Here is a 27537-nt window from a genome sequence, read left to right on the forward strand (position 1 = left end):
CTGATGTGGATTATCCCTCATATTCCTTAGCAATCGTCCTAGTTGGGCATTGTTATTATACATACGAGGAACAGGCCCAAAGAGGGGGGCTGACGTGACTTGCCCTCGGTCACACACAGGCAGGTAGGAGAGGTGGGGTCCAGGTGCCCCAGACGTGCGCACTGAATGCAATCATTTACGTAGGTTAGATTTGTAGTAGTGCTCAACTTTACTTCCCAATTGTCCTGTTAACTTCTGTTTTGTTCTGATTGATCTCAGATGTTCACATCCTCCATGAGGCTTTCTAAGTGTTTGATAGAAAATAATCTTTTCTTTACTTTGCCTTTTTTTTTTTCTTTTTTTCAGGTTCATAATCAAGGTGCTAAGAAAGAATGTAAGACAGGAAAATAACTAAATATTTTTACTGTGGTAAGTGTTTTATGATTTTACATTTTAAAAATTCTTTATTTTTTTTTTAGTCTGCTTCTTTAAGATGTAAAAGGGATATTGTTTTAGGAGTGTTTGAGTTCATAGAACCTATGAGTGGTAAGGTGGATGCCAGTAATGTGGGCTGTTAGGGAAAGACAAACGTCATTATTCAATCTCTTTGAATCTAATATTTTAATTTCTGTCATCTCATCATTTTAAAGTGTGGTACTGAGGAGATTCTGTATTACATCTACTTGTAACATTCAATGAATTCTTTCCTCTTAAAGAGGAAGTTGAAAATATTTGAAGTAATTTTGGTGATATAGAGGCACTTCTTTATTTTAAAAGTTTGTTGTGATTTTTTATTATAATAATTAGAAAAATTTCCACCCATATAAAACAACATAATGACAAAACTAAGCCCTCAACTCCTGCACAAAGAAATGGTCACCATTAACACACTTTTGGAAACTTATTGATGGATATGAAAGTATAAATAGTGCTTTAAATAAACAGCAGTCTCTCTACATATATGAAGCTATGTGGTCATTTTTAATGTATGTTTTATATATCTCTGAGTTGAAACTGATGTGTGTAATCATGGGTGATCATTTTACTTGCTGTCTAGTTTTGTTTTCTTTTTTTTTCTTTATTTTATTCTTATTTTTAAATACACAATAACAGTGGAATGCGTTACAATCCTTATTACACATATAGAGCACAATTTTTTTGTTTTCTTTCTTTCTTTATTTATTTAAGTTGTCAGTAGATCTTTATTTATATATGTGGTGCTGAGAATCAAACCCTGTTCTTCACACGTGCTGTACTACTGAGCTATAACACCAGCCCTGGCTGCCTATTTTTCCATCATTTAGAGGCATCATACTTTATCTAGCCACTCCTTTGATAAACATTTAGATTGTTACTAGTTTTTCTTTCTTGTGAATAATGGTATGTTGATGATAGTATACTCATTCATTTTTCTTCTTAGAGGTATAACTGCCAGGTCTAAGATTATATACATTTTAAATATTGATAAATATGACTAAGCTGTTATCTATAAAAACTATCCCCCTCAATGTCCATGAGAGTCCTATTTTCAAAACCCTTGCTCACACCAAGTTTTGTTAATCTTTTTAATCTTTGCTAATCCAATAGGGAAAAAAAAGTGTACCTTTTTGAGATAACATGTTTTTAATTGGTCCTGGGGATTGAACCCAGGGGCACTTCACCAGTAAATTAGATCCCAGCACCTTTTATTTACTTATTTTTATTTTGAGACAGGACCTCGATAAGTTGCTGAAGCTGTCCTTGAACTTGTGATCCTCCTGCCTCAGTCTCCTGAGTTGCTGGGATTACAGGTGTGTTCCACTGTACCCCACTATTGAAGGAAACCTTGTGTTATTCAAAGACTTCTTTCATTCAGTATTCTTATTAACACAAAGAATTCTCTTCATTAAGAACATAGTTGTGATTCTTATGTGTGAGATATTCTTAGGCATTAAATGTAATGAAAATATTTTAGGTCTTTTGTCTCGATTTTAACTCATTATTAATATTTGAAAACTTGATCAACCAGCTATAATTGTTTTGAATACAGAATGTTTTCCTCTGCAAAGAGCAGTGCTTTTGTGTTTTATTCACCTGTAGGGAGGCCTAAAGAAACTTTCAAAGTAAATTTCTTAACATTTTTCAAACATGGATACCAATTGCTGAATCACATACAGAATATGATTTCCATAATTGGGTGATAATATAGTGTGGTTTTTTTTTGAGAGAGAGAGAATTTTTTAATATTTTTTAGTTTTCGGTGGACACAACATCTTTGTATGTGGTGCTGAGGATCGAACCCGGGCCGCATGCATGCCAGGTGAGAGCGCTACCGCTTGAGCCACATCCCCAGCTCCAATATAGTGTTTTTGAGTTATGTAAACTATGTGATTGTGTGTTCATGTGTAAACCTATGTGTATCTTTTCTGTCCAAAAGATTTTGTCACTTCCTGATGTAAATATGATTTTTAATTTTATGTTTGCTTTAGATTTTATTTCAATCAAATAAAGAGATACATATAAGGATGGTCTCACAAGAAGCAGGTGCACAACTTTGTCATTGACCTACTGTTTATATTTTGGCTTAATAAAAAACATTAAACTGTTTTCTATATATAAGGTACATCTGGATTGCCTTTCCTGAGGGTCTTTTTCTTTTCACTTCAATTAACATTGTTTACTGAATACCCCAAGGCTGGGACCATATGGTCCAACTAGTATTTTTATTCACCAGTTTTCATTCAGCACTGAATACCTACCTACCTACCTACCTGGTAGGCATCCACAGACACCCAAATTATTATTTATTTAATTTTTTGGTACTGGGGATTGAATCTAGGGGCACTTAACCACTGAAACACATCCCCAGCCCTTTTTTTTTTTTTTTTTTGAAATAGGGTCTTGCTAAGTTGCTTAGGGCCTCACTAAGTTCCTGAAGCTGGCTTTGAACTTAGGATCCTCCTGCCTCAGCCTCAACCTCCCAATGGTTGATGTGTATTGTCATTATTAGGTTAAAGATGCAAAAGAGAATAGCCGTACATTTTAATTTAGAGAAGACTAACATGTGGTTTCATTTAAATTTAGATGTTCATAGCTATATGGCACTTGCTGCCATAATATTCGATGGTGCTTTGTTTCAAATTTTGATTTGGACTATATTCTGTTTAATTTTTAGAATCACATAAGCCCTGTATTTTAAACCTTTTTTTTTCTTCATTAAGGTCAGAGTAAGTATCTAAACTAGGTATGCTGCTAGATATTGTTTAAGGTCTGTTTATGTTCCCCAGTATAGACATGGCAATATTTTTCACAATAAGGATAAAGTAAATGCCCCCCCCCCCCCATAAAGTAAATATAATTGTATAGATAGTTCACATTTTTAAAAATAAAAGCAGACAATTAGATTGCCAAACTTTGAGTAGAATGAATAAGTTTTTGTCTGGGACCTGCCTGTGAAGCTTTTCTGATTCCTAAACCAGTTTTTCACAGCCAAAGTAAACAGAGAGGTGGAACAATTAATGATCTAATAGATTTAAGCAGTGCTTCAGTCTCTATTTTAAATACTTTATTTCTATTGGACTACAGGATTCTAAAGAATGCATGTAACTAGTTTTAATTAGTATTTTTGCAGAAGTCATTTGCATGTGAAACTTTTAAAATCAAATAATCCTCTAGCAATTTTTATTTACACTTTAATCTGCCTAGCAATTGTTTCTTTTTTTAATATTTATTTTTTAGTTATAGTTGGACACAATACCTTTATTTTATTGATTTATATGTGGTGCTGAGTATTGAACCCAGGCCCCTTCATGTGCCAGGCAAGTGCTCTACCACTGAGCCACAACACCAGCCCCTGGCAAGTGTTTCTTAATACATAGTCTGAAATTGATTTATCAAGGCAGACTTGAAATTACTGAGTCTTCATTATTGGGCCAAATTAATGAGGTTTTCTTGGACTTTTCCTTCGGGTATCTTATTGTGGCTAATGATATAATCTTATTTGTTTTCCTAAAATATTGAAGTTCTGGGTTTTTTAATCTCTTTTCTTTGGCAGTACAGGAATTTGTTTATACAGTGCCTTTCATTTTACTGATGAGTTAGTTTATTTAATTGTGTGCTCTAAAACCTACTAAAAATATTCCTGGAAAGTGAGGGATTAAACAGAAGTTGTAATTAAAATGAAGGCTTTATCCTTTATGTCTCCTGTGAGCTTCATTTGTTAAAATTTTTATACTACATTTAAACAGATTTAGAGCACCAGCCTGGCATGTGTGAGGCACTGGATTCGATCCTCAGCACATAAATAAATAAATAAATAATAAATCTATTATGTCCATCTACAACTACCAAAATTTTTTTTTAAAAAAGACTTTATTACATATTAAATGGGTTGGATTTTGTGCATTTGAAACAGTTTCTTCCTATGTTAGGCATAAAGCTTAGTTTAGACTGGCAGAGTACGTGGTTATTTGATTGGAAAGTTGGGTAGACAGAGAAGTTTGGTCTTCCTGTGCAGAATCTGAGGCTGTGGACTCTTCAAGATGAAACAGCTTTGGGCTGGGGATGTGGCTCAAGCTGTAGCACGCTTGCCTGGCATGCGTGCAGCCCGGGTTCGATCCTCAGCACCACATACCAACAAAGATGTTGTGTCTGCCGAAAACTAAAAAAAAAATAAATATTAAAATTCTCTCTCTCTCTCAAAAAAAAAAAAAAAAATGAAACAGCTTTGCAATCAGGGTGGTAGTACTGAGCTGCAGTGGGAGGAGAGATGCCAAGTGCCCATGTACAGTGTAGATGAGAGCCACTCTGGGCTTTCTTCTATAGACTCTGCAACTGACCAGCTCCCCCAGGGGCACTGTTAACTCAAAGTCTTATGGGTGGAGTTTTAGAAAGGGGAGGAAAGAACAGCTTTGGGGCCCAAGGTCCATAATGAGCTCAGAGCTTAGTGAAACTCCTTAGGGATATCCCAAAGTTCTGAACGTCCCATCCCCCTGAGAAATTTCCTCCCTCCTAACCCTGAAAGTTTTGTCCAGTGTGTGGCATGAGGCAAATTTGTGTGGAGCTAGGCAGAGCGAGTCTATTACTACAGAGTCTAGATGCTGTCTATTTTTAAATAGACATCCAGCATGAGAATATGGCTGAAAATCACTATACCCCTCCCCACACCTTATCTATAGCAGTGCAATTGGAATTTCACACAAGCTTTTCCTTCTTTGGTTTGTTTAGAGAGGACGGTAGGTGCAGGTTGTGTTTGTATGTTAAACCCCATGTGTTTTGTTTTAGATATATTTCAGTCTGTTCTAATGTAACAAAGTTTTTCAGTCTGAACATTCTAGCAGCCATCATTCAAACATTAATTGCTGTCAGTGGAAAAGGATATCTTCCCACATCTTTTCTCAGTGCTTGAAACTACCCCACTTCCTTTTTCTTTTACCTTAAGAACCGATTACTGACACTTGGGAATTATAATCAGATTGCATCAATCTTTATGGAAAGGTTACCAATTATTGCACTGCAAAATATGCATTTCTTTCTAATAGAGAGTGTTTCTCTCCATGTCTCTTTTTCTCTCTCTCAGTTCAGTGCTCTTAAATACCTCTTAGGTGAATGAATGCTTTGTGTCATGCCCTGATTTAATACATTTAAAAGAGACTTTATTGATAGCTTTTTAAAAAACCTATGTGGGTGGGGGATGAAGGAGGAAGATTATTCATTCAATGTGAAACTTTCATAGATCTTTAGGTGTCCACAATGTAGAAGGATGGCCAGTGTTAATTACCCCTACTCTAGTATAAGTTCTGAAATGAGTATTTGCTGTGAAGAGTTGTGAACAGTGAGGATTTTTGTGGTGGGGTGTGGATTGAGCATTGCACTGTGCTCTTTGTGTGCATTACTTCATTTTGTTCTCACAACAACAAGGGCTCAGTAAAATTGAGAAATTTGTCCTTGGGCATGTAGCTAGCAGGTTTAAAAACAAAAACAAACTATCACTTGAATTCAGATCTCTGTATCTCTAAGGTCCAGTGCTTTCTTATGCATACAGAGAAGGGTGTTGGTAGAATCTTAAAAAGTTGTAATCGACTTGAGAGGCTGTGACTAGAAGATGAATAGTATAAGTCCAGCCTCAGCAACTTAGTGAGACCCTGTATTAAAATAAAAAGGTCTGGGGATGTAGCCCAGTGGTGGTGCACCCCTGGGTGGTTCAATCCCCAGTTCCACAAAAAAAGAAAAAAAAAAAAAAAGAAGAAAGTTGTTAGAATGTTTCTATTGTTGTGGATAATGAGAATGTTGAAAAGACTGACAATAACAATATTCTGTCACCACCACCGCCATCATTCATATTATCCTCTTTATTTCTGATGTTCTTCAGCATCAACTAATGAAGTCTAGGAGAATGCCAGGTTGTCTGGCTCATTGTGTTCAATACAACATAGGCTTGTTTAATTTAGCAGCACTCCGAAAATGAAAGGTTCATGCTGCCAAGTACAAACAGACCTTCTGTGGGTTGTTAATTTGGTTATAGAAGAGAATGCTGGTTTTTCCTTGCTATGTGCTAATAAAGAAGCTGGAAGATTTTCTTTTGAGTATAATGGATTTTGACTTGTTTAAATCCGTGTAATCGTAAAGAAGTGGGCAGTCCTAATAAACATTTGTCTTTTTGTAGTCTTTGGTTAGTTTCATTCTGTAACCTGCCAGCTAATTATGAATTGCATGCCCTTTTGTTCTTTGCTCTTTTTACTTTGGATCTGGTTTTATGGTTGGTTGCAATAGGGATTTATTGGTAGGAACATAGATTATTTCCCCATTTGAACAGATTGTGTGTTTTTATGACAGATTATCCTGTCACAGGCAGAGTGATTCAACCAGACCCTGTGCAGAGGTGTTACTATATGACTTTGTGCAGCCATTTTCAAAAATAACAGCTTTATTGATATATAATTCACATTACCAACAAGGTTTCTCCTTAAAAGTGCAATTCACTGAGTTTTAGTGTATTCTCACAGTTGTGTGCCTGTCCTGCTGTCTAATTCTGAAACACTTTCATCACCTCAAAAGAAGACCCATACCCTTTAGCAGTCACTCTCCACTCAGTCTTGCTCCGTATAGCTATGAATCTCCTTTCTCTCTTTGTGGATTTACTTGTTCTGGACATGTTATATAAATGTAATCATTCAATATATGGCCCTTTGTGTCTGGCTTCTTAGCCTGTTTTTGAGGTAATACATATCAGAACTTCATTCCTTTTTTTATTGCTGAATAGTGTTCTGTTATATAGATACATATCAGTTATCAGTTGATGGATATTTGGGTGACTTGCACTTTGTGGTTCTTATGATCATGCTGCTGTGAATATTTGAGTACAAATATTTGTTGACTTATGTTTTCTTTTGGGTAGATACTTAGCAGTGAAATTTATGGGCCATAAGTAACTCTGTTTTAACTTTTTGAGGAACTGCCAGACTGTTTTATAAAGTGACTTTACCATTTTACATTCCTATCAGCAACATTTGAAGATTCCATTTCTCTATATCCTTGCCAACACTTTGCCATGGTATTTTTCCATAGTAGTCATCCTAATGGGTATGAGGTGGCATCTCATTGTGGTTTTGATTTGCAATTCCCTGATAACTAATGATATTGAATATCTTCATGTACTTGTTAGCCATTGTTTATCTTTGGAGACAAATGCCTATTCAGATTCTTTACCCAATTTAAAATTGAGCTGTCCTTTTCTTGTTCAGTTGTAATAGTCCTTATGTATTCTGGATACACACAAATGTACTCTTATAAGATATGTGAAGTATAATTTTTTTCTTATTCTATAAATTGTCTTTTCACTTCTTATGAAGCAAATAGGTTTTTTGTTGGAGTACAATTTACCAGTTTTTTGACTGCTTATGCAGTTTTCTCAAATTTTCTATAAGTAAAAAAAAAAACAAACCTTATTTCTCAACATCTCCCATTAAAAAAATTTCTACAGAAACAATGATCATTTGGTTAACTACACAATGGGTTAGAGACATTAAAAAATACTTTGTGTTTTCAAATATTTTCATCACATTTAATGAAAGAAGCCCAAGTTTTCTAACCTGATATCCAGTGCACTTTTTTAAAATCAGAAAATGTTCTGCTTAGCTCAGAATGCACACATTATTCTATAAACATTTATAGATGTCTAATGTATTCTGAGGACTTGACTGGGCTTGGAGAACCAGGGATGCTTGGAACATGGTCCTGTCCTTAAGGAATAAGAGGTCATGTGCCGGTCTTCAGATTTCTACAGAGGGTAGTGGAAGGCACCAATGGAGGAGGAGGGGCATTGTCTGGTTGAGAAAGCTCACAGGAAGTCACTGCTGGTGCTCCGTCTGCAGAGATGCATGGGTGATCAGAACCTTTTGTTATAGTCTGTGATTCTTCCTTTGAAACACTTGCTGCTGTGTGTGTTGTATACATTGGCACCAGTTATCTGTAACAGCAATATTTAGCAATATCGATGTAATGAAATGTAGACTTCAGTGTGATGACTTTGATACCTAGCAGCAAGCCTGAAGAAAGCCACTTTTCTTTGATTTCTTCAGGTTTTCAAGAATGGAAACATCCTACTTACTAATTAATTCATTGTGGTGGGTGTGTGTATCTGAACCCCAGCCCAAACCCAAGCAGTTCTGGGTAGTCAGAACTAATATGTGAGTCAAGGAGGAACAGCTGTTTGGCTGGAGAGAAGATTGTATAGAGTTGGGCGAGTCCTGTTAAGGAATTTAGATCTTTCTTTAATAATGGAGAGACATTGATGAGTTTGGGTGTGTGTGTGTGGAGAACATGGTCCCTCCTGTTACTGTACCACAGATACTGGTTTGTGAGGAGTAGAGATAGGAGACTTGTGGGGCTGTTGGACTAGTCCAGATGAGAGCCAATGAGGACCTGAGGTAGAGCACTGATGGTAGAGGTGGATACACAGCCTGGAAATGTTTAGAAGGTGCAAGTCGGGAAGCTTAGCTGCAATCAATCATCGTAAGTTAAAAGGAGGATTACTGAAGATGGAAGATTTCTGAAGATTTCAAAGGAATGAAATGTCACAGAAGCCAGCTTGATTTTAGGCCCTTGGGGGTTAAAAGTGACAGAGCAGGGGCTATCCTCAGGCTCTCCCACAATAGGGAGGAAAGAGTGTCTCCTCCCAGCTGTGCTTTTTAAAATCCCAAGAACCCTCTTTTTAAAAAATTTATATTATATTCTTTTAGTTGTTGATGAACTTTATTTTGTTTATTTTTATGTGGTGCTGAGAATCAAACCTGGTACCTCACACATGCTGGGCAAGTTCTCTACCTCTGAGCCACAACCCAGCCCCCAAGAGCACTCTTAGCCTTGGGTTTTGTGCCCCCTGCTCGGGCAGAAGCTTTAGCTGGGAGCTCCCTGCCATCATCACTTGCATTCCCAGAAGTGGGGAAGGATTGTGGAGCAGAGCCATCTGTTCCTCTTTGGTAATTCAAGCTGACTTGGGCAGTTGTTAAGATCTGAAGGGGAAGGTTGAGAATGCCTCAGAAGTTTGTGGCCTGGGTAGCCTGTGATGACAGCATTTCTGTGCAAGAACAAGGTTCACAAGTGAGTAGACTAGAATGCAGGAAGTAAACAGAGTTCACTTTTAGACCAGCTTAGTTTGGGATGTGACTGTCCAGATGTTACATTTCTGTGACTATTCAGTTGACTTCCTTCACGGTCATCATTATACAAAATTCATGTATGAAGATGTGAATTTGGTGTCAACATACCTTATATACAGAGATTTGATAAATTGTGGTATAAAGGTGTATTAAGAATTGCAATGCAAAAAAATTATGAATGTAATACACTCCTCTATTGTGATGTATGTAAAAAATAATTAAAAAAAAAAAGAAGAAGAAGAAGAAGAAAAAAAGAAGCCCCTCTAGGGACTGGTTATTTTCTTTGCTGTGACTTTCCAGAGCCTAGCATTACTGTACTTGGCACATCTGTGAATAAATGCATACAGGTGACCATGCATAGCAGGCACTGGATGGGTCATTTAATCAGGAAATATAGATTTAGGAGCCCAATGTAGAGCTAGGTGGTTGATAAGTCTTGAGATTTATTCTTATTGGGTAAAAGACATTTATGAAAGTTCAGCTGTTGTGTGAACCTGTAATTTTCATGTCTAAGTAACAAAATTGTGCCTGTTTTCTTTTTTCCTTTTTGCCCTGCCTAGAATTTAATGCCTGTAATTATCTGTTGACAATCCCGCCAGTGATTTTGTGTGTGTGTGTGAGACAGATTAGAATCAGACTTGTGATAGATAGGGAAATGAAAGTGATAAAGGCAGAGAAACTCTATTTCCTTTTAAGAATAACTGACTCATAGGATGAAACCTTGGAAGCGACTTCAGATCACTCCTGTAAACTCTCACAAAAATGTTTATAAAACACTTGGAACAATACAGATTGTACTAAGAAAATGTGCTTTGATCAACTCTAGAGATACAAAGCAGGGAACTTAATAAATCAGGTCAATTTGTGAATGGAAAGGACTGAAAGTTCACCTTAAAAGTAAGAATTCAGTTGACATCAAAATTTTGTATTCTGAGTAGCAGAAGTTAACATAGTTCCAGTTTTTAAAAAAAAAATAAAATGATTACAGATTTCAGATCTTGGCATCTTGAAATCTGACTCCTGATTTCTATCTCTTAATAGCTATTGGAATACCAGTCTAGAATGGAATTCAACTTTGATTTTTTTACTCTTTAATTTTGAGATGACTGTGCTTCCAACTCTGTCTTCACTCCATATTCAGTAAAGCCAAAGTATTGTTAGCTTGGGTACGCCATAATTTTTATTTAAATTTCAGAAAAACATAATTGTGTTTATATAAAGTAGTAATATTACTCTCCTACTTGGGAGAGGCTGTTTGTGTCTTTTAAAAATTTAAGGCAAAAATACAATTATATTAACTTAGAGGCTAAATATTTTTGTCCTACCACCCAACCATATAACACAATATCATAGTGAGTTGCATATTTGTCCCTTAGTATACGTGGGAAATTGGCTTCAGAATCCCCTGTGTACACCCAAATCTGCAGATGCTAAACTCTTAATGTAATATTTGCATATAACTTATGCCCCTTGTTCCAAATATTGTCCATCATCTCTAGATTACTTATATCTAGTATAGTATAAATATGGTGTAAATAATTGTTATGTTGTATTACTTAGGGAATAATGACCCTCCAAAAAGTTTGTACATGTTCAGAACAAAAGCATGTTTTTTTCAAATATTTTCTATCTGCAGTTGGTCAAATCCATGCATGTAGAACCCTGGAATATTGAAGACCAATGTATTTTTTTAAATATTTATTTTTAAGGTGTAGATGGACACAACACAATGCCTTTATTTTTTTATGTGGTGTTGAGGATCGAACTCGGGTCCTGCTTAATGCTAGGCAAGCGCTCTACCGCTTAGCCACAATCCCAGCCCAGACCAATGTATTTTTAACATTTATGTTTATTGTCTCGAATCTTCCCACTCCCTGCAGTAGATGTGAGCCTTTTAAAAAAATTTATTTTTTTTTTGCCTAAGAACTTTCAGATGCAGCAGTGTCTTTTAACAAGTTGTAATAGACATTTCTAAGAATTCAAATTAAGTTATAGCATCTCAGCTTTTTAAATTACTGTAAAATATATTGCTATAATTCATTATTTAAAATAACTCAGATTAACTTTCATTTGAATTATAGATTAATGCTTGTTCTTTTAGATAGTTTGAATAAATATAAAATAGAGACTTTGTGTGATCTAAATTTGAACAAAGCTACTCAGTCTGGAAACAGTACATTTCAGATTTTAATGATGAGATCAAAATCATGAGTCTGAATTTTGTATGTCAGTTAAATAATTACATGGAAATTTTCTGTACCAAGGTCCTAGACCCCTACACATTTTATCACTTTTAAAATCTGTTACAGAGCTGAAATTAAAGAGCATGGGTTTCCAGAGGTACTCTTATCAGCTTCTAGAAAAAGTAATTAAAATTCATTTTATACAATGCAGCTTATTCTGTTTTTCTGTTTTCTGACTTTTTTTTTTTAATACCAGGAATTGAGCCCAGGATGCTCAACCACTGAGCCACATCCCCAACCCTTTTTTCTTTTTTTTTCTTGAGACAGAGTTTCGTTAAGTTGCTTAGAGCCTCACTAAATTGCTAAGGCTGGGTTTGAACTTGCAATCCTCCTGCTTCAGGTTTATGAGCCACTGGGATTACAGGTGTGTGCCATCATCCTGGCTGACCAATCTTTCTTAATGGACAAAGAACAGTAGATGCTGTTTAACTGGTTCTTGCTCCTATGTTAGTGAAGTCTGAATTTAAACTTCTTTCTGCATCTCAATGAGAACAAAATAGTGTACAGCAATTCTAAAAGGGTGGAAGTTATGTGGTTTTTGTAAACTTCTTTTCTGGATGTTATCCATGAAACGTCATAGTGTGTAGCAGTTAAATAGGGATTTTGGTCAGAGGACAGTGGAAGGCTGGACTGGCACTACACTGTTACTCCAACAGGATCATTCAAAAACCAGCATTCTGGGCTAGGGATGTGGCTTGTCTCACATGTGTGAGGCCTGGGATTTGATACCTAGTTCCACAAACAAATCATTGTTCTATATTTTCATTAATGAAATGCAAAGTCGTTTTTGGAGGAATGAAGGGTAAATTACTCATTTATATATCATATTTGTTATAACTTGACAACGAATCATTTGCTTATGTGATAAACACTGCTACATTTAATATCAGAATTTTTTTGACTATTTAAAGTCACTTTAAACATGGTCAGGATTAATAATAGCACAGCTGGTAAGGCTACTCCATAGATGTCATTTTACTAAAGAGATCTTGATTTTGCCTGACTTTGCAAGATATGACAATAAAGGCTAGCTGAAAGCCAAAACTTGGAAGATAAATTGTTGCACACACCCAGCTCTGCCACTATGTTGTTTCTCCTCCATGCTGAGGCAGATGGTCAGATTAAGGTGAATTAGAGAAAAATAACTATACTGAGATTAAATGGGAGATGCTCATAGTGGAATGAACCCATATTCTCTGGCAGGTGTGGTCCCATTTGGGTCCCTCTTGATAAAAGGTTCAGGATATACTCTGTGCTGTTAGTAATGGGAAGTAGCTCAGTGACTTTGGACACGTTATTTAAGGTCAGTGACACTCTACCTATCTATAATATTCTCCATCATACATTGTTGTGAGGATGAGCAGAGCTGCTGCATATAAACTGGTAAGCACAGTGCCAAGCACATTACAAATTATAAGTAGATCTTAGTCCACTGAACAGTGTTTTTCTTCAAAGTAAAATGCAACAGGAGGGCAGTAATTGACAGTGGAGGTATCATGAGGAACCAGAAATTGGCTCTGAGCTTCAATGGAACTCAAGCTGTAGCAGGTGTTATTTCACAATTTTAATTAAAATCAGTATCAGAGGTGAGATGTAAAGTTTCATAATTTTAACTATAAGCTGTTAAATGTCTGTGCTTTTTATCACCAATTTACCTAAAGCAAACCATTTTCATTTGTAAAACTCTAAAAATTAATAAATAGAAGATTCAATAACTGAATACTATGGTTGGTTTCATCTTTTGTTTAGTGGATATTGTTTCTCAGTGAAGATGAGAATACTTGGATATTGTGCTTGCAGAACTCGTGGTCTGGATTCCATGGTTACTGAACACTCAGGATTAGTGGTGTTTAATATAGATATGAATTTGGGTATGATGTGTTTGGAACACGGGCAGAGGAATCATGTCAATCAAAATTCACTAAAAGCTTATTGTTTAGCAAAATTGTACCTTTGAGTACACAAAACATGACAGTTCTGAACAACCTGAAACAAATTTAGAAGAAGAGTAACTTTCTAAGGGAATCTGAAGCACATGCCATCCACAGTTATTGCTAACAAGTGATTTTTATAGATTTTTATGTACCTAACATGAGTTTGTTGGCTTCGTTTTCAAATGGATGCCCTTGCTAAGCTGTAAAATGTCTTGTATATTGTAGCAGAGCTATGGATGGTTTTATTTGTGATGAATAATTAAGCTTGTATCTTCTATAAGATATAGTAATTTCCATTCTTGGTCCAGTTGGCTGAGCTCAGTAATGAAGAATATGCTGTTACAGAGTGTTATCTTTGAAACCAGCTGTTAGAGAATTTACTTAAAACTTCCTATTTGTTATTGGTATTTTAAAAAAATATTTGGGGTCTGTCTTTTCACATGCTTTTATATTTCTAAGCCAGAATGACCTCTTTGAGCTGGCAGACTCCATACTTGCTGTGTGTGGAAGTAATTTTTAATTTTTGTTCTGAGTTCACTTAAGATATGAGAGATACTTGTCATTTTGGAATTCTAAGCTGTTAGGATACAGTTCTTCAGTCATGTTATCATTGAAATTTATTATTTTAACCTTTAATTAGAAGAGTCGCTGTTCTAGGCTGTCTGTGGCCTGTTTCCATTGCTATTCTTTCATCATGTGATTTAAGTGTTGCTAAACCTTACAAGTAATTCCAAAAGAAGTCATGGAATGACTTTATAATTTGGTACTGTCCATTCTGCATGAAATCCAGCACTTTCAACAGTGCCATACAGAGAGCACATGTGCAATAAATATTTATTTGAATTAATGAATTGCTTTAGGGCAGCTTGCAGAAGTAATGTTTTCAGTATTCAGTGACTGAGCCTTCAGTACTGGTAGTTTAGCTAAACATTCAGACTTCATTTGAAGCCAGTAAACAGACCACTATGCAATCCAGGGAGACCAGTTTGTTCACTTTTCTATCCAATAGTAATTTACTTTTACAGTCATGTTTATATAGAGTAAAGGTCAAAGGAAAAGGTGTATTTGAAGCAGTTACATGAGTAAGTTTGCTACAGTGAAAGATTTTTGGTATGCTGATGGAAGGGACAATTTAAAATAGATATTATAAAATTCAGGTAGCTCTTTTTTTTTTTAAAGAGAGAGAGAGAGAGAGAAAGAGAGAGAAAATTTTTAATATTTATTTTTTTAGTTCTCGGCAGACACAACATCTTTGTTGGTATGTGGTGCTGAGGATCGAACCCGGGCCGCACGCATGCCAGGCGAGCGCGCTACCGCCTGAGCCACATCCCCAGCCCAGGTAGCTCTTTTTAAAGATAGTTTTATTGAGGTCTAATTGACATCCAATAAACTTCATGTTTAAAGTGTAGGTTTAATCAGTTCTGACACAGGTGCACACCCATGAAACCATCACCACGATAAGGAGAATGAACAGATCCATCACTACCCCAAATTTCTTTGTACTCCTATCCTCATGGTCCTCTGTCCCTTTCTCCAGGCAACCACCGACCTACCAATCTGCTGTCACTGTGGGTTAGTTTGCTTATTCTAGGGTTTTATGTAAATGGAATTATATCACATGTACTCTTTTTTTTTGTCATCTTTTACTCAGTGTAATTATTTTGAGATTTATCTCTGTTTCTGATTATATCAGTAGTTTATTTAAGTGCTCAAAGTATTACATTGTATGGATGTGCCTATTCACCACTGATGGCCATTTGGGTGTTTCCAGTGTTTGGCTCTTAGAAGTAAAACCAATCTGAACACCTGTATTACAGATCTTTGTGTGGACTTAGCCTCTCTTTTCTCTTTGGTAAATACCCAGAAGTGAGATGAGTAGATCATGTGGTAGGTATATTTTTAATTTTTAAAACTGCCAAACTGTTTTCCAAGTTGTTGTTTCTTTTTACATTCCTACCAGCAATGAACAAGGATTCAGTTGCTCCAAATCTCTATCTTAAATATTTACTATGGCAGTCTTTTTAAATTTTAGTCCTCTGATAGGTACATAGTATTACCTCATTGTGATTTTTAAAAAAAATTTTTTTAGTTGTAGGATGGACACAATACCTTTATTTAATTTATTTATTTTTATGCGATGCTGAGGATTGAACCCAGTGCCTCAATGTTCGAGGCAAGTGCTGTGCCACTGAGTCACAACCCCAGCCCCTCATTGTGATTTTAATTTGCATTTTCCTATTGGCTGATGATGGTGTCAAGCATATTTCCATGTGCTTATGCATTGCCATTCCTTGGTAAAGTATCAAATCTTGTATGTTATTATTTATTGAGGTATTTGTTTTTCTTATTTATTAGATAAGAGTTTTTTTATATATTCTGGATACAAATTCCTTATCAGATTTATGATATTTGTCCGTCTGTGACATGTTTTACATTCCCCTAACAGTGTCTTTCAAAGAACAGATGTTCTTAATTTTGATGAAATTCAATTTATGATTTGTTCTTTAACATATTGCACTTTTGGTATCATATCTAAGAACTCTTTGCCTAATCCCAAGTCACAGAATTTAGCTCCTGTTTCCTTGAAGAGTTTTATTGTTTTAGGTTTTACACTTAAGTGTATGACCCATTTTGAGTTAATTTCTGTATGTGGTGCAAGGTAGGGGTCAAAGTTCAAATTTTTTGTATATGGGTATTTAGTTCCAGCACCATTTATTAAAAATGAACATTCTCTCTTTGCTGAATTGCCTTTGTACCATTGTCAAAATCAGTTTTCTGTGTACATGGGTCTATTTTAGCCTGTGTTTTGTACCATGATCTATTGTTTATATCATTACCACATTGTCTGAATTACTATACCTTTTTAATAGTGTTTGCCTTCCAGATTTTTCCTCTTGCAAAGTTCTTTGGACTGTTCTGGGTCCTTTGCATAGCCATTGGAAGTTTGCTGGGATTTTGAGATATTGGCTCTATGGATCAACTTGGAGAGAATTGACTTCTTAACAGCATTAAGTCTTCCAACAGATGAACATGTTATTTCTTCCCATTTGTTTAGATTTTCTTCAATTTCTCTCAGCAATCTTTTAAAGTAGAAGTTTTGCATATCTCTTTCAAGTTTGTCCTAAATATTTGACATTTTTGGTGTTATTATAGCATCTTTTAAAATTTCAATATAAAATTTTTCATTACTAGCATAGAACGATAACTCAGTTTTGTATCTAGCTCTTGTATCATGAAGCTTTGCCAAACTCACCTTCTAGCAGTAGCTTTTTTTTGGTAGATTTCATTGGGTTTTTCTATACAGATAATCTCATCATTTAAAAATAAAGATAGTTTGAATTCTTCCTTTCTAACTTGAATGTCACTTTTTTCCTCTTGCCTTATTAAACTATGGAGAATCTGTGGTATATTGTTGGATAGAAATGATGGGAGTGGTCATCCTTGTCTTGTTCCTTACATTAAAAGGAAAACATTCGGTCTTTTCTTATTATGTGTGCTGTTAACTATAGAGATTTTTTTGTGGATTCCTTTTATCAGAATGAGAATGTTCTATTCCTAAGGCTTTTATTGTTGTTTTTGAACTAAGAATGGATATTGGATTGTTAGATCTTTTTATAAATCTACTGAAATTGTTTAATTTTTTGTTTGCTAATATAGTGATATGTTTTGAGTGGCAGACCAGCTTTGCAATATTAGCATAAATCTCATTTAGTCATGAGGTATTATTCTTTTTATATATTATCGTATTTAATTTGTTAAAATTTTGCTTGGGAGCTGGATGTGGTGGGATACGCTTGTAATCCCAGCTATTCTGAGGCAGGAAGATCACAAGTTCAAGGCTAGGCTGGGTAACTCAGTGAGACCTTGTATCAAAATAAAAAGGGCTGAGGATGTGGCATTAGCCTAGCCACATTAGAACATCAGCTTAGCCCTGGGTTCTATCCCTCTTTACCACCCCCACCCCCAACAATTTTTTATAGGATTTTTGCACCTGTGTGCAAAAATAGCCTATGTTCTTTTTCTTCCAGTTTAATAAATGTAATAGAGGAAGTAAAGTTCATGGAGAATACAGAGAGCCAGTGCTTAGCTTGTGAAGAGTGGAATTAAGAGGACCTAGGAGGGCTGAGGCTGTAGCTCAGTGGTAGAGCGCTTGCCTCGCACCTGTAAGGCACTAGATTCCATCCTCAGCACCAATAAAAATAAATAAAGATTAAAAAAAAAAAAGAGGTCCTAGAGGAAACTGATATCTGAGGTACCTTACTTTGTTGAAGTCTGTGGAAAAAGTTTGAGAGCAATTCCAAGTGTTACTTTTTTCTCGTTTCCTTTTGCTTTTTTGCAGTGCCCGGGATTGAACTCGGGGATGCTCTGCCACTGAGCTACATCCCCCGCCCTTTTTATTTTTTATTTTGGGGCGGAGTCTCAGTTGCTAAAGTTGGCCTTGAACTTATGATTCTACTGCCTGTCTCCCGAGCAGCTGGGATTGTAAGCATGCACCTGTGTGCCCCGTTTCCAGGTGTTAGTTATTTTTATTTTACTTTTTTTCAGTTGTAGATGGACATAATACCTTTATTTATTTTTATGTGGTGCTAAGGATCAAACCAAATGCCTCCACACATGCTAGGCAAGTACTCTACTACTGAGCTATAACCGCAGCTCCAGGTGTTAGTTCTTAAAGCTTTTTAAAAAAAAAAAAATGGTCACAGATCTCTCTCTCTGTTGCTGTCTTTTGAAAAATGAATTAGAATAGCCAGGAGTAATTCTGAACACAGCTAATGTTTCCTTGGACTTTAATGAACAAATCTACTTTTGGGGTCTATTAGCAATTTTTTAATTTCTATTAATGTCTAGCTTTTATTTCCATTTGTGGTGATTATGGTAACTATAACTAACAGTGTTGGCTGGTGTCTCTACCAATATATGGAATAGGAGGGAAATCATGGGGGTGGAATAGGAGAGACTTACAAAGATTTATATCAGTATCTCACTGAAAACCATCTCACTGATAGGTATGTATCTAACAAGCTATCCTTTGTTTAGCATAGGTTAGAAGTTTGAAAAAAATAGCTTATTTTTAATCATTAACAAGGCTTAATTCTGACTCTTTTGTAAATGAATTGAAACCAGAATAATGTAATAACATTTTTTTCTTGTCCATGTTAGACAGTTGAATTTCTCTTAAATCTAAATCAAGGTACTATATTTAGGGATTTAAAAAAATATGTAACAGCTGTTTGCTGAGAGGCACTCCTGTGGCCAGTGGTCAATTGTAGGCAAGAAACTAAAGGAAAAATAGAGGTATTATTTTCCCTGGCCATGAGAGCAATGAGTTGTGTTATTATGCTACGTTTTCCTTTAAAAAAAATTGTGGTTGAGACAACAAGGTACTCCTTCAAAACTTAATTCTCAATATTAAGAAAATTCAATCCCTGAATCTGTAGAGGGGAAAAAAGAACAGTGGGGGGTGGCAAGCAACTAGTTTGTGGTCAGGGCAGGGCAAGGACCTAGACTCGAGTTAGGAAACTGATTCTGATGACCTGCCTCAGCCATGGGCTTACCCTTGCATCTTTCATCTGTAAAAGGATATGGTAATGGTACTTTTCTTCTGTTTGTAGGTTAAGTGAGAAACTATGAGTTATTATTCAGTACATATTTGATAATATTTTGCCTAGGGAATCATTTTCTCCATTTCAAGTACTCAAGGAAATGATTAAGGGTCATATGCAGATAAGAAACTACTTAAAGTTTTTGCATTTTCTAAAGTGAATCTAACTTGCCCACTCCATCTATTGAGAATTACAAATATGTATTTTTTTCTCATTAGACAAATTCAAGTGAATTTCCCTGTATTCATAATTCTTTTAAAGCTGTTAGCTTTTCAGTGCTAAAGATTGGCTCTTCAGTTTTGTTTGGTCTTAAACTTTCTAATGATGTGTTCAGTAAACAATATATGAATAAATATTATCTCATGTTAAATGCCTTGAAATTTGCACAGTGTTTGCATGGTGTGTGCACACACTTTTCCCTGTTATGACAGGTTCTGTGGAATGTGTAGTTTGCTCTTGGTGGAGGCTTCCTGTTGCTTTAGCTTTAAGGTTACAGGAGGGTAGTGAGATGCGGAATGTTGAGTGGTATAAAGTTCTGTAGTAGAGACCACTGGTATATCAGCTGCTTCTTCCTGGAGTACCCTGTCCTCCCACCAGCCTCTCCATCCATTATCCATCTTATTCATTAGGACTTAGCTCCAGCACTTTCATCCTCTGGAATCCAGCATTATTGTCTTTGCCCAGTTTAATGTCCATTCCTGCACCCCCTGCTTTCACAGCATTTTGCTCTGCTAATATGCTTTACACGCTATGTCATGGTTGTCTGTCTTCTGTCTTTCTAACAAATCATAGAATGAGGAAACAGGTCTTACTCATCTCCATACCCAGTCTCCAGCAAAACTCCCAGATGAAGATGCTCAGGGAAATTGTGTTGGATAGGAAGGCTTTGAGTTCAATGCATTAAGTTCAGGTAATAAGAACATATGATTTATCCTAACAAAGGTATTTTTCTTCCGTATTCCAGCCTCTTCCAGGGGTGTGTGTGTGTGTGTGTGTGTATGTGTTTCCACTACAGAAACATTTGAAGCACAACAATGAGTTCAGGGGATTCCTTAGTGTTCTTGACACCGTTTGCAGCATTGTTTGGTGCTGATCAGATCCAGAAGTTTTGTGGAGCCCTGGAATACATCAGAGATTCCCATTTCCACTACCCAAAATCAGGAGAAATAAAAGCTTGCACTTTCGTGTTACACATACTGGCCAAGTGGCTACACACAAAGTTTACTTTGAATGTCTTCACAAGCCAATCCAGCAAAGCTACGATAAATTAGGTGTTGAAGATGAAATAGCAATTTTTCAAAATTAAAAGAGAAGCATTTTTAAAGGAGCAATGGTCTCCTTCCCTTATCTTTACTGTAGAACAGCATGGAAAATTTAGGCTCTGCTGTAGTGTGTTAGGCACCTCTGTGACTTCCTGCTTTCTAGCTACTGGGCTTAGATACCATGAGTTGGTATTGGCTCATATTGAGGAAAAAATAAGGAAATCACATAAGGAGATATATATATCAAAGTATAATCTACCTAATCAATAGATGACAATTTCTTTTTAAGGAGTACTCTTGAACCAGAATGTAAAATCTTATAGAAGACAAATCACAAATGTATTTTGATGTACTGTAAATGTAGAGAGCGTATTTAAGTATGAGATCCAGAGCTGAAGCTTAGCTGTAAAGACCAGATGCTGTGTATTTATTCAGATAGAAAAGATCTAGAAAGGCCTGGATTGTTTGAATGTCTGGGCTGGGCATGTTTGCTCATTCTCCCTGTCCACATCTCTTAGTCTATGATAGAGCCATTAGAGAGCAAGGTGATATAGCCTGTCTCATTGATTCCTGAAATTCAAGTGCATCAGATGCTGCTGCAAAGTGGCAGAAGTGCTGATGTGTAAACTTGTTAAGGGAAGCTCCTGAAGTAGATTGATGTTTTCAGAATTTGTAAATGGGCAGGATAACAGTGAAGATCCGTTCCTCTATTCATCTAGCTGACTCTGAGCTTTAAAATGCATTGTCTGTCTCATTATTTAACCCTAATTATCCAAATTGTTATGCTTTTAAAAACCTTGTAAACCAAAAGGGCATCCCATTTGTCATAAATAATCAGAAGCTTTTCCACTGTTGTGACTAAAAGATCTGACCAGAAAAATTTTAGAGGAGGAATAGTTTATTTAGGGGCTCATTGTTTCAGAGGTCTCAGTCCATAGGAGCTGGCTCCATTCTTTGGGGCTCAAGGTAAGGTTGAATATCATGGCGGAAGACTGTGGTGGAGGGAAGCAGAGATGACTTGCTAATTTAATAATTAACTAAATAATTTTCATATTATCACATGATAATCAGAAAGTAGAGAAAGACTTCACTCACCAGATGCAAAATATAGATCCAAAAGGCACGCCCCAAATAATCCAGCTCCTCCATCCACACCTTACCCACTTTCAGTTGCCACTCAGTTAATTCCCATCAGGGGGTTAATTCACTGTCTGGATTTAGGCTTTCATAATCCAGTCATTTCTCCTGTAAACCTTCTTGAGTCTTCTTACTTATGCACTTTTGGAAAACACCTCACATCCAAACTATAACATCTCCTTTATTCGTAAATAAACTTGGGACCTTAAGATGCCATCAGTGCCCTTAGGGGTAGAAGGGATGGATGGAAGGAAAGAGGCAATCTGTTTTTTTTTTTTTTTTAAGTGAACTTACACCCAGTGAAATTTAATGATGTAAGCCAGTAAGCATTCATAAAGTAAGTGATCTAATTCAGAATGAAAAATTGAACCCAGTTTTCCTTTCCTTTGTTAAAATTACTGAACTGTGATATTCACCAAATTATATTGTTATATTGTGTGCACAAGCAAATATGTAACAACAAATTTCATCATTATGTACAACTAATGTACCAATAAAAATATGGAGAGAAAAATAGAAATTTTAAAAAGTTACCGAGTTGGTTGAGGTCTTGGGAAGTTGTCTCATCTCATACCACCACCCCACCTTGCCTAAATTTGTTTCAAATTAACCCAGAGAAGTCTCTCCCTAGATCTTTTTCTTATAGAATAGCCGATTACATATTTTACAAAAGGTTACTTGTCAAAAAGAAGTGATGTTTACTTTAAAGTATCACAATTTGTATCTTTTGACTTCATGGGTCTTGTAGGATCTAAAATATAGCCGTGGTTCACTTTTCTCATGGATATTTTTGATTTGTGAAGTAAAGAGATACTGTCCTTTTTCATTTAGCGAAAATTGTAGTTTAATTATATCTGAAAATATAGGGTTTTTTTTTTTGTTACTAATAAAGTGTCTTAGAGAGTTAGAGGAAGTTAAATGCTGTCATTCTGTCTCTTCACAGTAAGAACAAAAGCAAATGATTGTGAAGGATTTCAGTGGGTTGAACCTTAAGGTAGAACTTGCCTTCCCCAGTATTATAAGGAACATTTTGCCCAGTTGCTATGGAAACAAATTTAAATCATTGAAAGTTATAGTGTAGATGTTGATGCTAATCTGTGAAAGATAGATATTACAAACTGAGAACCCTTTTTATTTTTTGAGGCAGGGTCTTACTAAGTGCTGAGAATCTCACAAGTTGCTGAGGCTGGCCTTGAACTTGTGATCCTCCTGCCTCAGCTTCTAGAGTTGCTAGGATCGTAGGCATGCCCCACCACCCAGGCCAAGCTGATAATCTTAATCTCCTACTGCTTCAAAGACAGATGCTTCCTGTGCGTTCGCTATGCAGTAGCTACTGTGTAGAGCCCTGGCACAAGGTGCAAAGGCAAGGTTCTGAGCCTCAAGGAGCATAGGTTCTCCTAGGGGAGTACCTAGCAAACAGAGGGACTCAGCAAGACTGTGGCCAAATGGCTGTGTGTGCCATCTGCAGGGGGATGTTGTAGAAAGTGTTAGGGAATATGTCGGGTGACTTGAAAGGTGGGTAGTAACTGCCAGACAGGCAGGGAGGTGGGATGAAGAAGATGTTTCCACAGAGGAAAGTGCCTGGGTATGAGTTGAGGTGAAGAGTTAATTTTAATCAGTCCTTTTAAATCACTGTACTTTTTCTTAGCCATACTGCTAGGAAGTATTTGGGGGAATCTTAAATTTTTTAATTCCTGAAATGGTTGAACGTAAATTCTAAAGTCAGCCTGCCAGCTGCTGCACCTGACTTGTAACTGTGAGTGGTTTTACCTCTGCTTGCTTTGCAGATTAAGTTAGATACCATTTGTAAAGGGCATGGCTCAAAGTTTTATGTTTATGCTATCATTGTTCATTCTAGCTTTCTGGTAATTTTAATTTTCTGAGAGTGAGGATGTTCTTGTCTGTGTGATTTGAGGGTACTGTGTTTTAAAAACATTTCCCGTGCTTGCTACATTACATTCCTGTTGAATACCTATGGTATGCTTAACATTGCACTAGGACTCAGAATGGAGAAGTACACATGGCCCTGGTCCTTGTGCAGCTTCCCTCTGAGCTGAGAATGAAAAAGGACAAACACAAAAGAAAGTAAAATTGTATGTCAAACTATATTAGAGGACTGTGAGTTCAACTGTTCAGCATATTAATTTAAGTAGTATAATTGCTTATGTGGCTCATTGATTATTTTCAGGGAGGTATAGGCCTAGGTTACCAGAGAATCAAACATAGATGGCAGTTAGACTCTGGGGAAAAAGGCAGAAAGCTTTTCTGCATGGTGGACCTGCCAGCCATAGTGGGAAGCAGTAGTGCCTGTGGTGTGGTTCTGGGGCTGCTGCTAGAACTTCTCATCTAGGTCATTGAAATTCCCTCATTTTACAGAGTCAACCACATATCTTACGTTTTCCTTTTGGAATAAAAGGATTTGATGCATCCTTTTCTGACAGTAGTTTTTGATCAGACATAGGAATGAGAGCACAGTTGGGGTAGGAGGTGGGAACTTACTGGAAGATAGACTTCATGTTTGTCTCCAACAGAGTTCCAGAACCAATACTGAATGACTGCCCCCTGCCACCTGCTGTGTTGGAACTAGGAAGAGACACAGGTGAAAAGATGAGCTCTTCCACTTCAGTGGGCTTGGAATTCTGTAGGCAGAGGGAAGGTAAATTTTGTACATAGGGGGTGAGTTGCTGGAGAGGAGGCTGCAAATAGGGACTGAGTCCAAGGTACACTGCGGACAATGTTGTCGAGAATGCCAGAAGACATGCTCACCTTTGGTCTAACACAGCTTTGTTGTTTTCTTAACTATCTGGTGCCAGGGAAGGATAGGAGACTCTGAACTCCTACTAGATTTGGCCAGCACTGCCTCTGTTCCTGCCATTGCCTCTCCTCCAGGGACCTCTTTAGTTCTGTGGGCTGACACCATGGTGGAGGACTGTGGTTGTCCCAGAGCTGGAGCTTACAGTAAGTTGAGCTGCTTTCTACCTGGCCTCAGTCTTTTAGACTTCTCACAGCTCTGACTTTGAAACCACTGCTGGTCTTGATGCTAGGTACTCTAAAGGAGTAAGAATGGGCTGGGCTAAAAACATCCTGGAGACTTTGGATTATTTATAAATTTGCATGTTTAAATTGCTCTTTCCTGAATGATATAAGGCATGATGTTCACCACCACATATGAAACTTGGGTATTTGAATAAAATGGAACTTGTAGCACCAGAAACAATACTTCAGAACTCAAGGTTGAATTTTATTATAAGTCTAAGTTCATTTAACAACCCTTGATAGAAAATTTCTAAGAGCATAGAGGTAACTGAATTATGCAGGGAGAGCCAGTGGACAACATGGTCATCTTTCTGAGTGGGTTCTTGCTAGCTGAGAGAGGTGTGGAAGCAGACTGTGGGGAACTTGGTCACTGTGTAGGAGTGTGGGAGAGGACATTTAAACCTTGAACCCTGAGGAGGTCACTTCTCTTTCCACTTAGATTCAAGACTCTGTATGCATTTTATTTCATTTTGAAAGAGAATTTTTCAGAAACAAATGAATGTTATAGGAGTCGGAAAAGTTGTTTATAATTATGAATTTGATATATGTATGTGTGTTTGTTTTAATTAAAACAGTTTCATGATGACAATAAAAGCAACTATATCAACAAAGAAAATCTTTCCCCATGCAGTAGTTTGGTATTTGGGACTTTTAAAGCCCAAAGTGTTAATGACTCCCATTTTTCTGCAAGAAAATAGGAACCCCTCTATAGTAATCTGAAAACTGTATAATTCATTTTAAGCTTTGTCCCACTTTTCTGTTTTATTAGACTATTTTTCTATTCCTGGTTTGATATAAATATCAAAATTAGAAGAAATTGTTTGCTATTTAAAGAATTTGAAGCTTAATTGTTTAAAGGCTTACATATCATTTCTTTGTTGTTTCTTAGCAATCTCTATAAACATACAATATTTTTCATACAGGAAGCTGGAAAAGCAGCTTGTTCTAAAGGAAACTGTTGTGTAGTTCCTTCCTTTCTAAACTTTAAGCCAAATGCTTTCCTCGCCCTCAAGTTCAAGGGCTTAGTTTACATGCATGAAAATAAACTGTACAACACCTGCCACTTAGTCACAAAGAGAATATCTGAGGCTGCTGAGCAGACAGATGTCCTCAGTTTAAGTTTTTGAAATGCTCAAAGCATGCAGTAAAAAAAAAAAAAAAATCTTCAAAATGAATAGTATGAGGAAATAGATAAGAAGAAAATATAAACAAAAGGGTCAGATTTCATACCTGAATTAGGGACATTTTAATTGCAGTATTGTCATCACTGCAGGGACTGGTACTTTGAAAATTTGTTTTTGAAAGCATAAAATTTTCAATATTTTCCCAAAGAAGCATTTTTGCATATTTTATAGACTGAGCAGGATCCATATTAAAGGGCAAGGCTGGCTTATCTTCTGGAAGGTCTTGGGGTAGAGCCAGGCCAGCAGTTTTGAAGCCCTGATGGCCAAGAGCTGACTCTCCTGGTCCGGATATGTGCAGAGGCCAAACCAGGTGGCTGATCCCACAGGGTCATATTTTTCAGTGGAAGAATGGCACCCAGAGGCCTGGGTGGGCAATAGGGAAGTGGGAATGGGTTGCAGAAAAGAAGCAGAGAGCAGTGGAAGGGGTGCAGAGAGTAGTCAGGAGACAGCTTCTCATCCCAACTGTCAGCAGCTAGTTTTGTGATGTGGAACAAATCACTACTTTGGTCTTTGCCTCTTCATTTGTGAAGCCTGTGGTCTGAGTCCCAGTACTTCCCCCAACTCAAAAGCCCTGTGATTCCAAGAACGTGGCCTGTGGGGCGTAGTGCTTCACCTTGTAGGAGTTATGGAATTTAAAACTCATCCACAGTATGCTGCCAGTCACCAGATTCTGTTGTTTTCCTGTTAGAAATGTCTTTTGTCTTTTTTTCTTTTGTCCCACGTCTGGTCTGATCAGACTCTCATATTTGTCAGGATGATTACTTTGTCCTTTGCCCCTGCCCCCAGGCCTCATCCACCCATTCCCAGCATGAAGCCCTCCAGTCCCTTCCCTCCAGTCCTCCTCTTTTATACCTTTTCAGCCCTGCCCCACTCATGCTGAGTGTCACCTCTCTTTAACACTTTCTGGCTTGGACATGGTCACCTGCTTCCTGGGGTTTTTAAGGTCTTCTGCAATCTTATGCCACCCTGTTCATTTAACTTCATATTCAGTCACCTTTCACACACACTGCAGTGGAACAAGATCAGTCTCATCACTGTTTACATTCCATGTTTTTTTTTTTTTCCTTTTTCTGTAACTTGTTTCTTCTTTCACCTAAAACACCTTTTTCCTCCTCAAAGCCCATAAAGTAAAGAAGTCAAGATGCAGGAGGGTAGGATAATGGAATAAAACTGCAGATTGATGGTGGGAGTGGTAGGGGGAGAGGGAGAGTTACCTTAGAAGAGAAGAACGTTTGGAAGCCAGGAGGGAAGGACAGGTAAATGTTAACCGTACGGGATTTGAGTCATAGAGAAAGGAAGTTTTAGGAAGCTCACTCACATCAAGTGGTTTTTGTCGTCAATAAAATAGAAACCAAGTTCATGCACTCAGATGGTGATGTGTGGTGCCCGGGATGGGCATTGGGGTAGGATCAACCAGAAGTGAATAAAGGGTTTACTGAGAAGCATCAGGAACTCAGTTGAAGTTAATTGACATGGATTTGTGATTGACTCATTTTAAGTTTTCTGGATTTGTTCAGCAGT

At 36.9% G+C, this 27537-nt stretch overlaps 1 protein-coding gene across 5 annotated transcripts in view; it reads left to right on the forward strand.

The window, feature by feature from the left end:
* Positions 1-343: 343 nt before the first annotated feature.
* Mrtfb (myocardin related transcription factor B) overlaps positions 344-27537 on the forward strand; it is a 157492-nt gene continuing 130298 nt past the window's right edge. For 3 of the 5 annotated variants that reach the window (XR_003302649.2, XR_003302651.2, XM_026409237.2), the window contains exon 1: positions 344-408. The gene's annotated coding sequence lies outside the window, so the exon portion shown is untranslated. Of the gene's footprint in view, positions 409-1688; positions 1770-27537 lie in introns of all 5 variants that reach the window. The other 2 variants (XM_077802986.1, XM_077802987.1) reach the window with 2 other exon arrangements.

The sequence above is a fragment of the Urocitellus parryii genome, chromosome 9 (assembly GCF_045843805.1).
Source record: "Urocitellus parryii isolate mUroPar1 chromosome 9, mUroPar1.hap1, whole genome shotgun sequence".
NCBI classification, from domain to species: Eukaryota; Metazoa; Chordata; class Mammalia; order Rodentia; family Sciuridae; genus Urocitellus; species Urocitellus parryii.